This window comes from Pinus tabuliformis, chromosome 1_2 (assembly GCF_031772625.1).
Source record: "Pinus tabuliformis cultivar Carrire ecotype Pingquan chromosome 1_2, CPIR1, whole genome shotgun sequence".
Lineage (NCBI taxonomy): Eukaryota > Viridiplantae > Streptophyta > Pinopsida > Pinales > Pinaceae > Pinus > Pinus tabuliformis.
In genome coordinates, this window is record NC_142298.1 from 528,239,778 (window position 1) to 528,254,568 (window position 14,791).

A 14,791-nucleotide genomic window follows, 5' to 3' on the forward strand; every position below is an offset into this window, starting at 1 on the left:
TAATTTTCATCTTGCCATCATCGTTCGCATTCTCTGGAGCATGTTGCATTTTCTAGGTCAAGCTTCGCATAACGACTTATCTGCTACTTCCACCTCTAACAAATTGGTGTAATATATGGATAACTTGAAATTTCCATAATTGAATCCCATCGTATCTGTAATTGATAAAATATTGTGCTTTCTGCATTCTTGACATGCAACTTAACAACCAACTAGTCCAACCTCGGTAAGCCCCATTTTAGGAAATTAATTTGACTAGCCTCAAATAGAGGGTACTTAAAAACGACATCCTCTCCATATAATTTTCTATAAATGCCCCCAAAGGTCTCCAACTTGTACTTTGCATTATTGCAATCCTTAGAATCCATAGATATCTTCAATATCTTGGAACCATCGACGCAATGTCTAATTCTCTTCCCAACAATTTCTGCAGGATAAACAAGGTCTTCGAGAATTGCCTCGTGAATTGTTGTCAATGTATGACTACAAGGTCTAACAACAGTTGAACCTTCCTTTGGTGGCCTCATTATTCTCCTCGTTGTAATCAAGACTACATCCTTTCCACTGAACTTCTTTTCTCTCCTGCACAAGCCTAACGTGAATCTCGTGAAAAGCCTTTCTCAAGTAATATGGAACATGAACGAAAACTACCTTACGGTTTCCAAAGACGTCTTCTTGACTGGTAGAGTTGATAAAAAAATATTTCAATTCACTTATAAGATCCCAATTTTTGCTCCAGGTCAAATGAATACTAAGCCACAGACTCCTCAAATTAGTATATAGTTGTCATGAGTTTTGGTGATGTTGGTCAGATTTACGAAATGAAATATTGTCACATCTTTTAGCTCTAATTCATTGTATGGAGGCCAATAACCAGGAATTCTTCCTATATTTTCATTGACACCTCATTGAACCTTTAGCACATATTGCATATACAATCTCCATACTCCTCACCCTAAATGTCCGATGGATGCATGGGTGATCTTTTTGCATGCATATATGCCACAAGATCAGTGATATATTTGTGACACATTTGTTGTCTTTTTGATTGAGCACTCATCATTATATCAAGTGTCCAAGGAAGTGATGTTAAGACATATCAAGAAACTCTTCATGATGATTTTCAACTTTCAAAAAATGAACCCATTAATAGATACATGCAACGATAATTTAATTTCCAAATATGGGAATGAACAATGTAAAAAATATTCATGCCCCTTCCCAAATAATTTTATATTGGATAAGTTTTTCACATTCTTGAAGATAATAATAATGTTATTATTTTTTATGATGCCTTGTATCCTCGAGATGAGTATTGTAGCCCTATCCAATTATGGGTGGAGGATTCTTGTATGGAAGTATGATTTTTTTGGCTGTGATTATGATGTTTTGGCTCTTCTCCATAGTGGTTCTTCATTTTCTCATTTTATGCTCATGAAGATCCCATCCTTTTTGTGTGTAATAATGGATGTTTCTATCTTTTGGTTAATTACCAAACATATTGAAAGAATTTTGTGTGTGCACTAAGAGAAGGGTGACTCTACTATTTGTATGATTGCACTTAGATTCTGTCTTTTACTCATGTAAAGTGGTAAGATAAAATAGTCTTTGAAAGACATTAGGAAGAATAAGTTTCGTATTATGATAACTTTTTCATGTATTTTAGCATTGATGGCTTATTCCCTTATTCCATTTTTGTAAAGTCAATTTTTTAATAAACTTGGATGTGATAAGACATAAGCCACCAATCCAAATTCATTTTTATTGAAGGAATTTTCTCATCGGTACATTTCATACAACAACTTTTTGGTTTTCATGCACTCTTATCCTAAGGGAAAATGTTCCAAAGTAGGAGCTACATATTTCCCTTCATATGTACATGAGTGGTAAATCTATATTTAATTCGTAACACACTTTTTTCTTGGATTGAGAGTTATTGAGCATGGTGGTCCTTGAGGGATCATGTGCTATTGTTGGTTATTGTTTCCTTGCTCATTTTCATGGTTTGGCTCTTGAGTGATGATGGTAATACACTCCTAGGAACTATGGTTTTTTTTGTTGGCTTGACCCTTAGATTGAATTTACAAGGGCAATGTTAGAACAACATTTTCTTATAGGGAAAATTTTAAGAACCCCCCCTAAATTTACACGTATAATAAAAGGGCGAATTTCCATGGTATATAGGAAAACTGGAAGGCGATTTTATCAATAATATGATATGTATATATAATTTTTTGGCGAATCATGGCGAATATTTACTCAATTATAAAATCTTGTGTTTATTGAATACACAAATGAAATCATTTCATTTCTTTAAAATATCTTTTGAAATCAAAATTACCGAAATTACATATTGATAACCTAGTGGGTGTAGGATAAAATTCACCAGTGCCATTCACAGAAAGCATGAGAAAAAACCTAATACTATATATAAAACCAAGAAAAATTCAAATTCAGCACTTCTAGGGACCTCGTAACCACCCTGCCAATACACAAGTATGTTCCTGTTTGCAATTAGAAAAATTACCCAAATTACAATCAATCCAATCCTTTTAGCCCTGGATTTGTTTCAGTTTAAAACAGAAGTATACAAATATACTTGTCCAATGTCTATGCTTTAACCATTCACCTTAAGATGTTTTTACAATATAATTTCCTAAGTCTATTTAATATCTTCATTATCATAAAAACCAACCTATATCCATCTTAACTCCACATCTACCACTCTTAGGGGGATGAAATCTACTATTAGTAATTTATAAAAATTAATAAAATTAATAGTTGATTTTTATTTTAACCAAGCTAAAATGTTTAGCATACATTAAATTACAACATCCATTTTTACTCTTGATCGGATCAAATATTTTTTCACTCTATGCTAGTTTGCATATCACGATATTTGATACCTCTCGGGGTTAGTAGATCCAGAGTAAAGATGGATCTATGCTCGTTTAATTCCCCCATTTAAATAGGCTACATTCCAGGTGAATACCATGGGTCAATACCATGTGCCATTTTGGTGAATACCATGGGTCAATACCATGTGCCATTTTTATTTTTATTAATACTAATATTAGGGTTAATAATGTTTTTTTGCATGGTATTAATAACAATCTAGTCCATGGTATTTGTCCCATAGTATTTTGCCCATAGGTTTCACCTAAATATAACACATTTTTTGAGTGTTCGTAAATATAAGGTGACTTATGGAGTAAATATAAAAAAAAAATTATTCGTTTACCATACCTCTCGTTTATTTATATTTTTATTAATTTACCATACCTCTTTTACAAATATGGTATTTGGCCCATAGGATTCACTTAAATAAAACCTCTTTCTTGAGCCTTCATAAATAGAACGAGGGTTATGGACTAAATATAAAAAGAGGTTTTATTTATCTAGTTTATTTATATTTTTATTTATTTACCATACCTTTTGAATAAGTATAAGAAGACGTTTTATTTATTTACCATACCTCCACTTTACTTATATTTTTATTTGTTTACACCCTTGCATGTATATAAGGTGACTTATGGAGTAAATATAAAAAATGTTTTATTTATTTACCATACCTCTCATTTATTTATATTTTTATTAATTTACCATACCTCTTTTATAAATATGGTATTTGGGCCTTTGGCCCATAGGATTCACTTAAATAAAACCTATTCTTGAAAATGGGCGAATAGAAGGTTCTAACTCCTAATTTCAAGGGCTAAATTTACCTTTTTTACCCTCTCCCTTAAAATAAGGTGGGCTATCTGAGGTGATTTGTAAAAATGTACTATGATACAAAATATTCGCCCACTAAAAATTTAAAACCCCTTAATTTCGCCAAAGGTTGAACATTCGCCCCTAAAATTTTCTATGTTTTCTTATACATTTAACAGTTTCAAAATAATCATCATTAACATTATATTTCATGTAACATTTAATTCATAAATCAATATAATAAAAATAGTTCATTAAGCATGAAAGAGAAGTAGCACATTATAGTAGAAACAAAAGACAAGAAATACCAGAAATTAGGCCTGAGGTTAGGGAGAAACCCACAAGGGGAAAACCCAAAAACTATTCCTTATGTGTGTGAGAGAGAGAGAGTTCAAGATTCATCAGTACATCAAAAACACCATCAAGATAATAACACAAACAAATACCCAAGAATAAGAGAAATGCTAAGCCAAGTGCCATAGCCCTCATTTATATTTTCGAGCTCCTCTTCTCTTTCTAAAACTCGGCAGATCAGAGATGATAAAGACAAAATTTATGTGTCAAATGAGGAGGAACCATATCCTTTATATAAAATTCCAAGGGGGGTCAAATGGGTGCCTTATGGGAGCCCAACCAACTTGAAATAACATGAGGTCGACTAGAAGATTTTGGAGGGAAAATTCAAAATTTAAATTTCACAATTTCTTCACATTATGAAAATGTTGATTATGGCTACAATTTTCAACACTCCCTCTTAGCCAATGAAGTATTTTAATTCTCTCTCATATGTCTCATCATCAGGAAAGAAGACAACATCATAATCCAATTTCAACTCCCCCTCTTAGCGAGGGAGGAATACTTTTGACTGCACCATAGATATAATCTCGGTTGAACAATGATGTCTCGATCCACAACTAATGATAAGGGAGATCAATTTACCACAACCAATTCCATGGAAATCACATTTGACCTCAGTAAATATCACACACACCTTACTGGTCTCTAGGTCAAGCGACATGGCCTAAAAGAGTATATCATATATCTCATCTCAATTTTACATGTCTCAATATAAGGAAAGATGATAGTTGCATCATCATTTCATCTCATCTCGAAAGAATGATCCACAATGACAATAGGGGAGATCAATTTACCACAACCAAGTTCGTGGCAGTCATAAATGACCTTGGTGAAGATCACACATTCTATGTCCATTGATTGATCCTCACCCAACTTGATGCTTGACGATCAAGTGGTAGAACACTTGAATCCAATAATTAGGAGAGATTAATTTACCAAGACCAAGTCCATGGTGGTCACGTCTGACCTTGTTAAATATCACACACACCTAAGTCTCCTCACCCACTAGCTAGATGGGTGGAAATCTTGACAAGCTTAACCATCTCAATATAGCCCTTGGTCAACAATGACATGAAGGTGACTTGTAGGTGTTAGCACCTAAATCTGCCCTAGGCTGAAGGAAGGCAAAATTGAGGGTAACCATAAACCACGCTAAGTCTGGTAGCTAGCCCTACCAAAACAGGAGAGGGCTCTCTCCGAGTCACGCTCAGTGAATAGATAAGCAAAAAATGGTCTGAGATGACTTACAATGAAATATTGGTCTTAGGCTAGTAAGTGAATATGGATACAAGAAACAATTTTTTTGAATGACCGAGCTTCTGGGATGGTATGGGACCAATGGTCAGCAAAGAACAGAGAATTTAATACAAAGGCACAGATTACTTCGTGAGGCAAGGCAGGTGGAAAGTGTAGCAATTTAGTTTGGAATAAAGCGGAACAGAGAGATTGCCGAGGAGTGTGAAAAGGGCATAGGAACATGAATCCTTTTCAACAGAAAAAGAACACTGAACATGAAATTTTCCCACAGGCAGAGCAATAAAATTGAATTCTACCTAATCTCACTCAAAATATTTCACTGGAAATGAACATGAATTGAATTATGAAACATAACGAAATACATATGAAAACATAAGAGACACATTTTCTACACTCACAACCACAAGAATCTCATGAAACAGAGCCGCTGCCTTTCATTAATTCTCTGTCAAAAATACACAGTGAAGAAACAGAGTTTCTTTCCCACAGTCTCCCAGAAGTTACAAACTAACCAACCCTTTGCAAATAGCTTACATACAATATATAGAATGTGCCATGAAGAGATGGAACGCCCAAGGGTTGGGGAGTTACTCGAATCATTACAAAATGGAGATGAAGAGCCAACCATCAGCTACAAGTGCAACGCTACAAACATGACATTTGGCTTGGGTGACCATTTGCCTTCCTTCGCCATTTGGATAGAAGTCCATCTGGAAATAAAATGCTTTAAATGCTGCCTTTGGTGCCAAAAAACCGAAGTGTAGATGAGCGGTCCCACTTGGAGAAGTCGCGAAACGGAAGCAAATTTGGCAATTTTTCCTCTGTAAGCCGCGCTACTTTGGGGTCTGTTTTGGGGCACTTGCAAGTGTCAAAAATGTGCCCAAGTGGGCTTGTTGGAAAGCCTGTCCTGTCTACTTTCTAACCCCACTAGAATTTTTGAATTTGGTGATCATTTTCCCCTCCAAATCTCCATTCTCCCAAGACTGCTTCTTGTGTGTCAAAAAAGGGGCAGAGAGGCCATTTTTTGGGGTGTTTTTGACCTTTTGGAGACTCATACCTTGCCCAAATTTATTGTCCGAGCACCAGTAGTCATGATTTTCCATTTTGAATCCAAAAATGCAAACCATTCCTCATTTGGAGCTCCCGATTTTTAGCGCCGCGCCACAGGGAGAAGAACCCTGTATTTTGCCCAAAATTTTGTCATGTGATAAAAAATTCCCCAAATTTCTCGAAATTTGGGCTGGAGGTTATCTATGGGGTGTTATGATGGCCCAAGGAATCCTCAGCTAAGATTCGAAGCTGATCTTGCTCTTTTGCCTCTTTTTCTTTTCTTGTTGCTTTCCTCAATTTTGCCTTCAAGCTCCTTATCCGGGCCCTTGCACTCATATTTCGTGTCCTGTAATGATAAGCCATGTGTCTCAGCAAGGAAAGGTCCTGATCGGCCTTGCCCAGCAGCCTCTCCAAGTGGATTTTCACGCTCTTGAGATGGGCCTCCCGATCCTCATTGATCTCTTGCTCCAATGATGTGAGCTCAACTCTTCTCCTTTGAGCAACTTGGCGATGCTCACGAATGTTTTGCAGCTCCATAATCGCCCGCTGATCCTCTAGCTGTTTGTTTCTCTGCTCCAGGTACTTCATGTTCCAATTAAACCCTCTCCAAGTCAAGGGATAAGGCCTCAATCACTAATTGCTGCTCCTGGATGATCTCTGTAAGCTCTGCATTTGTTGGTTCTATATCTGTCTCATCATCATGGGGGAGAAAGAATTCGGTCTCTCATTCATCTGATGGCCCTTCCTCCTGCACTGGCTCCTTACCCTTGCCCTGCTCCTGTGATCCTGATGTTGGAAGCGAGGCCCCTTCCACCCCGGGTGGGGATAACAATCGCTTTGCCGCTGCAAACAAATGTCTATTGCCTCTCTGATAGGTGATGAATACTGGCATAATAGCGGTCTCGTGGTGCTCATACTGATGTGAAGGACCACCTATCTCATGCTCTGCCTCTGATACTACCTGTGGAGTGCTGAAGAAGTCACGAGAGATGAAGTCCTCCCAAGCAATGCCCTACAATCCCAACTGATGATCCACCAAAATCTGGATAAGAGCAAAGTGATAAACACTGTTGAGTTGCCGCCGAGGGGTCTTATGCTGCATGAAATGTTTCATCCTCTATATGTTCCCGCAAATGAAAAATGGGAGGTTCATCATCCACACCCTGGTAAAGTGCATGAGAAATCTAATGTGATAGGCATAAAGGCAAGAAAACCTCCCCTCACAACTAAAGTACTTCATGATCAATTTCATGAGTGGAGCATACTCATCTCTCAAAAATCTGAATGGGAAAACTCTCGTGAGCTGACTCAAACAACTGGCCTTGATGTAAGGCTCATAATGATGCCTCTCCACCTTCTTCTTCTTATGCCACTGTTTTCCAACATTTGGTATGCCTGTTGCCACTGATATGGTTTCGGGTGTCAATGTGAAAGTGACCCCAGCCAAGATAGATTGACCTCCATGTAGGTGAAGCGCAAAAAGACGGGCCAACTCATGATGAACTCTAACATTTGCCACCCTTTGACAAAATTCAAAACATGCTAGGTGCTGGAAACATGACATAGCAAGAGGGCATGCCTGCAACTCAGTGAGGGTGTTTGGCTCATCTCTAACATGTTTTCCAGTGCGGTGATGTATCCTGGGAGCCTGTTCTCCTGAAGTTGTATCACTGTGGGTCTCCACCTCATACTCTGATGAAACCTCAGATTCCATGACTGTTGTTTATAAACTGTATTTAGGTTGCCCCTTTGATGATGGTGAAGTTGGGTGTTGTTTTGATATCTTGTAATTAGAGGGGCTTCACCAAAGATTTGAGGGAGTCTTGCCACGTTCTGGGTGCTTTATCTCTGTGCACCGCGCGCAAAGCCCAGTGCGTCGCGCTCTGGGTGTGCGCCGCACTGGTTATAAGTTTGAACTGTGGGTGGGTTCTGTGTGCACCGCGCCCTATGTGTGCACTGCGCCCCTGCTTGTGTGCGTCGCGCCCCTGTAATCACCTCCAAACTGCTCCAAACCACGCGATTGCTCGCTCCTCGACCTTGCAACATTTTTCCTATGCCTTGATTGCACAATGAGTTTGATTTGTGATGAAAACTTGTGTATAAGACTTGGAGGTCATGATTAAATTTACTTTTTCAAAAAACCCACCTTTCTAATGTCATGTTTGGCACTTTTTTCACTGACTTTAAAACAACCCTGATTTTCACTTTTCCTCTGAAATTTTGGCTCAAACGATGAAATTTTTGACACTTTTTGCAAGGATTGCATGACAAAGCATCTGGTCACGGAAACCATGATTGCACCTGAAGAAATCAACTATCGACCCTTTTTGAAAATTTTGTCACAAATGACACTATTTGACTTTTCTTCAAAATAGAGTTTTGAAGAACAGTCGAAGTCTATCAATATGATGATGAAACTCTGCGGATCATTACTTTGCAAGAGCATCACTCTGGCCTGCATGGCTTTACTGGTCATATTAAAGACCAAATTGACCAATCCCTAGACCAAATGACCAAAAATGACTTTTGTTTGTTAAAGGACGAGACCTTGACTGTTATGGACTTTTTTGATTATTTGACACAAAGACATAAGCCAGTAGGAGCCAGACATGAGGGGAGATGACTAGCATGACCTTCTCCGTCAGATCATGGCATGCCCCTAGCGGAATGCAGCTGAGTGAATGGAGCGGGACACCTAAAACTAAAATGCATAAAGAGTTTTGATCTCTGACGAAGGACTGACCAGACCGACTCTAACATTGGCTCCAATGGGGGATGGTAGCTCCTTGGAGGTGCCAAGAACAGTAGATCTCTGGAGGAGCTAGACAGTGCCTTGTTTCCATTGGGGCATGGAGTCATCATTTTGACTACAACATAGGACTCTGACTTATTTATGAAACTGAAATGACCAAGAAATTCACTCAAACTTGACATTGAAATGACTCAAAAACTAACTTGACAGACTGAAACCAAACTGAAATAAAAATGGTGTTTACAATGATAGTGGAAACAACTTTAATAACTCAGCAGTGGTACCGCTTAAGTATCCGACCATTGATCGGCCCTCCTGGACAATCTTCCCCATTCATTTCCTTCAGAAGAAAGGCATTCTAACCCCTACATGCTGCAATCTTGAAAGGGCCTTTCCAAAGATTCTCGAACTTTCTGTGCTTACCTTTCTCTTCATTCCTTGCATCCCACATCCACACCACATCATCCAACTGAAATCTATCTGCCTTTGTTCTTCTGTCATAGATTTTCTTTATTTTCTCCTGCAATTTGGATGTGTTCTTGAAAACTTCTTCTCTTGTTTGCTTCAAGTGGACCATTTGATTCAACCTTCTCTGCATGGGATCTTCTTCACTGCCGGCCTCCTGAAGAAGTCTGACTACCGGGGCAGCGAGAGAGGTGGGAAATACTATGTCAACTCCATAAACAAGCTCAAACCATGACATACCAATGGATTTTTTCTGACTGATCCGATCTGCCCAAAGCGCATGGACCAACCTCTTATTCCAACTCTTTTTATTTATTTCCAGCAGCTTCTTGATGATGTTGACCAATGATTTATTCAAAGATTCTGCCAATCCATTGCCTTGTGGATGATAGGCAGTTGAGTGACCCAAAATGATGTGATATTTATGACAACATTCTACCATCCTCTTTGATTTGAAAGCTGCTACATTATCAGTGATTAACTTATTCGGACAACCAAAGCGAGACAAGATGTTATTTTCAAGAAATGAAATAATTATCGTATCTGTTGCTTGTCTGGTGGGAGTTGCCTCAATCCATTTTGTGAAATAGTCTGTCGCTGTGAGGATCCATCTATGCTGACCGGAAGAAGTGGGATGAATTTCAACAATGAAATCTAATCCCCACTGCTGGAAAGAAGCGCTCACCTCAATAGGCTTAAGTGGAAAAGGCTGTAATTTCTATTTTCCTTCGAAAATCTGACACTTATGACAGCGCTTGACCATCTTGTACACATCAGCAAACAATGTAGGCCAATAGTACCCTGCTCTCAAAATTTTATTTGCTGTTGACTTCCAAAAAAGGTGACCACCACACTCTCCTTCGTGGAAATCCTCCATGACTTTCTTTGCCTCCTCTTCCACCAAACAATTTAACAAAATGCCACCAGGATCTTTCCAATACAGCGCAGAATTTAGAATGCAAAACTTGGCGGCCTTCAACTTGAGTGTTCTCGCTTTATTTCTAGTCATGCCGGGCGGTGGTGATAGATTTTTTAGCACATATATTATATCTGAATACCATGGGGACAGAACAAACATTTCAGATACCTGAATGGATGATATTTCCTCATTCTCATTGGACATAGCAGCGATCAGATTTATGTCCAAGGCATGCAAGTTTGATTCGGCCATTAACTTCGCCAACCCCTGTCCTTTGACCAACTTTGTGGGCTTTATTTCCACATCATATTCCAGCAAGGCTGCAATCCATTTGCCTCTTCTTCCTTCCGGATCGGTCTGCACTAAAACATCTTTTACAGCAGCGTTAGGAACATAGGCCAAAATATGAGAATGTAGAATATATACCTAGAAATCCTTCAATTTCTTCACCAGTGCTAGGGCTTGCTTCTCAATGATGATCCAATCTAAAAATCTGATGGGCACAATGATACCTGACTTGTACAACTTGTTTACCTCCTTTTCAATAGATGGCAGCAACTTTGGATTTATCCTTCTCAGCTTCTATCTGAATGGTTTTTGATTTGGCTTGATGGGTATAGTGTGTTGAATTATATTGCTATCATAGGTCTTTAAGTCAAAATAATCCCAAGCAAACACATCTACAAATGAAGCCAGCAAACTGATGTATTTGTCCTTGATCTTTGGCAGAAATGCTTTGGAAAATTTTACCAACTTAGGATTGGCAGCTATTCCGATGTTGACCTCTTCTAGGCCCTTCTGTTGGCTACAATGTTGACTTGCGGGCTACATCATCTTGATCAAAAGTTCTTCTAAAGGTATCAAGCCTTTAGGAATAACGTTATTCTTCAGCTGTAACGCGTCCATTTCATTGATCTACGCTTCATCTGTACCATTCCCTTTACCATCGTCATTTTCTACATCAATTGAGGTTTCTTTGAACTTGCCTTTGTTTTGAAGAAAATCATTAATTTCCTCATCATCTTGAAACACTTGCCAATATCTCTGATTGTCTGGAATGGTTGGACGATGCTTGACATGGATTTCAAATTTATCTGGAATTCATTGGGATTTTCAAACTACTTTCTTCCTTGGCAAGAGCGTCAGAAATACTATTTTGTATACGAGGCACACATGTCAAGGTGTATTCTGAAAATAATTTTAGAATGTCTAGAACTGCATTACGGTAGGCCCGCATCCTAGGATGCTTTGCTTGATACTCGCCTCTGACCTGCTCTATTACCAATTCAGAGTCGCCATATACTGAAATCCTTTTAGCATTCAGCTTTCTTAAAATCTTCAGGCCAGCTATCAGAGCTTCATATTCAGCTTCATTGTTTGAACACTCAAAAGCCAACTTGTAAGAGCAAACCCTCACACTACTAGGCACTTTGTTTGGGGCGGAGAAAGGACTGCGTACCCAAATTCCAATTCCAGCGCCATCATTTCCCACTGCTCCATCAAAATCCATGGTCCACAAAGCTTCTTCCTCCTCTTGTAAGTGTTGGAAATCTGTTTGTTGTGCCTTGTCTGCTTGTTGTCCATTACTTTCAGTTGATTTCCCAACATTGTTATGTTGTTCTTGTCCTTCTTTCTTTAAAATTTCTCTGAAATTTTCTGTTATTTCTGGAATATCATTTGCTTCTACTACCTGACTATCTATATCATTTAAACTATCTGAAAACAAAACAAAAGACTCTAAATCTGTATGTACATAGTTAATTGGATGATTTATTGGTTTCTCCTTGTTGGTGATCATATATTTCATTTTTTTTTCCCGATATAGTTTCCTCATTTGTCCAAACACTGGAATCGTTGCATAGGAGAAATCTAGCTGTAGTGTCCCTTTCAATTTCGCTACCTAAGACCTGGAAAGAAGCATGCCAAACCTTGGAGGAATATCTGCTACCACCACATCCATCAAAACATTTTTCATTGGGAGCTGATCTAGACTCACAACCAAGTCTTTGATGAGTCCTATACATCTCACTCTGCTGGAATCAAATGAATAGAGATTGTGGTACTGTCGGGTGATGTCTAGACCAAGCTTATCCATGATAGCCTTGGGCATGAGATTGTGAGAAGCTCCGGAATCAAACATGGCATTATGTAACACAAAATCATGCAATCGTAAACTGATATAAAAGGGTGGCACATCACTATCAGGAGACTCACCATTCGATGCTGGCCCAAAAATCATTTCAGGCTGATCATCTTCTACATTTACCATGTCGGACATTGGGTCCAAATTCAACATCTTAGATATTTGTCCTCTATAACTGTTGTTCTTCATTATTTCAGTCAAGGGGATGGATAATTTTAATTTGGAAATCTCATTCTCTAAATTAAAAGCGGGAATCTTTTCTACCTCATTGACTGGGATTTCTTTCTTTTCCTTTTCCTTTGATACAGCTTGCTGATGTGATTGTTCTGCTGATTTTGATTTGCTGCTCTCCGGACCAACCGCCTCCTTTCCTTTTCTTTGTGTAGCTGATGAATCATTCTTTGTTGTTTCAACCTCCTTCTTTTTCTAAATTGGTTTAGCCGGCACATCTCTATTTCTAAGTGAATATCGTTGCTGCTGTCCGGACAGAGCATTCATATACCCCCTTTGATACTCCTCTGATTCTTCTTGTAAAATAGTGTCACTTGCTAGAATGAAATCTGCATCTTTGTGTGCAGCTGAACTCACCGCACACTCTTCTTCTTTGGTAATGTAAGTAGGCAACTCATCTGGAGTAAAGAGGTGGTTTTCTTCACCTATTACATTCCCATCCTCATCTGACTCCGGTCCATGCACAAAATTCTGCTGCAAAGGTGTCTGTACTGGCTATTGTGCTGCCTGCTCTTGGGTTTGTTGATCTCTCTGTCTTATTCTATATTGTGGCTACTGCTGGCCATGGAAGTTAGGATTTGTAACTTGTGGCTCAAGCTTGTCGAGCTTCACCCTTTCAAGCATCTGCTCTACCTTTTTGAGTAGTTGATCCATTGAAGAAGACTCTTCCTTAACCATGACTTTCTTTTCTGCTTTCGCTCTAGCTCTCTTGGACAACAAATTTGCTTCAACACTGACCGCAATTTTCTGCATGTCTTCCATTGTGGCCGGTTCTCTCTCTCTTAATTGGTAGGCCATATCAGCGTCAAAACCATCCAGAAATTTCATCATAGCCAGTCCCACATGTGGCTTTAGATGATCTGGAATCTCGTTATAAACTGTATTGAATCTAACACAATAATCTTGGACCGAATCACCAGCATTTCGTTTGATTTGTTCATATTCAGCGAGAATTTGAAGGGGATTCTTTTTCACTTCCCATCGATTTAAAAATTGTCTTTGTAGTTCGACCAAGGTAGTGATACTTGCTGCCGGCAAACCTCTGAACCATTTCATCACATCACCTGCAAATGTCTGTACAAAGAGTCTCATTGCCACGTTCTTCGCATCGATCTCATGAAGTTCATAGAAGTCTGCCATTTTGCCCACATGTTGTTGGGCAGTAATGTTGTTAGGAGTGCCATCAAAAAATGGGATTTTGCTTTGATAATCTGTGGGCATGTCATCTAGAACTTGAGGTAGAACTAGGGGTGAAAAACGGGCAGCCATCACTCTTGGTGGATTCGGCCTTGGAGGTGTTGGAGGGGTGTGTACAGTTTGTGAGGGGCTAGCAATTGGAGTTTGAGGTTGTGTCGCAATATAATTATCAATTAACCAATTAGCTCTTTCGGTTTCTAAGTCTACAAGAAATTGTGGATTGGGGACAGTATAGTCAATAGCCCTTTCGGATTTAGACTCAAACAACGATATTTCAAACCACTCGTCGAACTCAAACTCTTCAAGATACTCAAAAATGTCAGGACATGAATGGGATTTGAACATAGGAGTTATGGTGCTCTCTTGGTGAAGGAGTCTCGGAATCAAATTGGGGTTTTCGTAAATATGGGGAGGATCCGGGTCTGGATTGGCTCTGGTATATCATCTCGAAGCCATCGTGCTATTGAGAAAAATCACAGGACACAACCAACTTACTCAGCCTATCCAATCCTAAACTCATCATTCAGAAGCTTAGAATTATTAAGAAATAAGGGGATTTGATTTCAGTTGGTCCCCAGTGAAGTCGCCACTATGTTAGCACCTAAATCTACCCTAGGCTGAAGGAAGGAAAAATTCAGGGTAACCACAAACCATGCTAAGTCTGGTAGCTAGCCCTACCAGAACAGGACAGGGCTCTATCCGTGTCACG

The 14,791-nt window shown here is 38.9% G+C and overlaps 1 pseudogene; it reads right to left on the bottom strand.

Moving 5' to 3' along the window:
- Positions 1 to 212: 212 nt before the first annotated feature.
- The window catches only part of LOC149206652 (small ribosomal subunit protein eS7y pseudogene), a 29,982-nt pseudogene continuing 15,403 nt past the window's right edge, over positions 213 to 14,791 (bottom strand).